We start from the raw sequence: 1272 nt of genomic DNA on the forward strand, positions 1-1272 counted from the left end.
TTACAGATGGACGGCCAGAAGTCTTCGAATGACGTCGACTTCCAGACCGCCCAACCTCTCTCCCGACTAGTCCTCGACGAACCGATTTCCAGTCGGTTCAAGATGCCACACGTGGAGCCATACGACGGCTCCACCGACCCAGTCGATCACCTCGAGAGCTATAAAGCTCTCATGACGATCCAGAGGGCAACCGACGCTCTTTTTTGCATCGGCTTCTCCGCCATACTCCGCAAGGCTGCCAGGGCCTGGTACTCTGATCTTCGATCAGAAAGTATCCACTCCTTCGGACAGCTCGAGCATTCATTCGTGGCCCACTTCAGCACCAGTCGGAAGCCATCGTGAACGTCGGACAGCCTTTTCTCCCTCAAACAGGAGGAGAATGAGACACTCCGATACTTCGTGGCGCGATTCAACACGGCCACGCTTGAGGTCCGAGATCTCAACGAAGACATGGCCATCTCAGCCATGAAGCGAGGGCTGAGGGCATCCCGATTCACCTACTCTCTGGACAAGACCCTCCCCCGGACATACGCCGAGCTACTGGAGCGTGCATACAAGTATATGCGCGCGGATGAAGGAGCATCCGACCGACGCTTGGCCGAGCCCAGAGGCCCGAAAGAGAAGCGGAGGAAAGGTCGGGAGCCCGCCGAACCCAGCAGGCTCCCGACCGATAGTCGGGTCTGACCACCCCGACGAATCCAAAAGTCACCCCGACAACAGATCCCGAGGCCGGCACGCCCCAGGTATGACTCCTACACTCCTCTTTTCGCTCCTCGTGCACAGATTCTAATGGAGATCGAGGGGGAAGAATACTTGCGACGGCCTCCACCTCTGAAGGCAAAAGGCCTCGACCGCCGAAAGTACTGCCGATTTCACCGAGGCCACGGCCACAACACAGAGCAGTGCATCCAGCTGAAGGATGAGATCGAAGCTCTCATCCGCCGGGGGTATCTCGGCAAATTTCGGAAGGGTCCGCCGACCCAACCAGTTGCCAATCGACGACCCCAGCCGACTGAAGAAGCGGCGACCAATCAGCCGACGGTCGGAGTCATCAACATGATCTCCAAGCGGCTGGGCCCGGGGACGTCTGCGGGGGGGAGCCGACGAAAAAGCCACGCCCGGACGACGTAATCACCTTTACGGAGGATGACGTAATCACCTTTACGGAGGACGATGCTCGGGGCATCCAAACTCCCCACGATGATGCTGTTGTTGTGTCGGCGACAATAGCAAATTATGATGTAAAACGAATCTTTGTTGATAATGGAAGTT

This window comes from Elaeis guineensis, chromosome 13, assembly GCF_000442705.2.
Source record: "Elaeis guineensis isolate ETL-2024a chromosome 13, EG11, whole genome shotgun sequence".
Taxonomy (NCBI): domain Eukaryota; kingdom Viridiplantae; phylum Streptophyta; class Magnoliopsida; order Arecales; family Arecaceae; genus Elaeis; species Elaeis guineensis.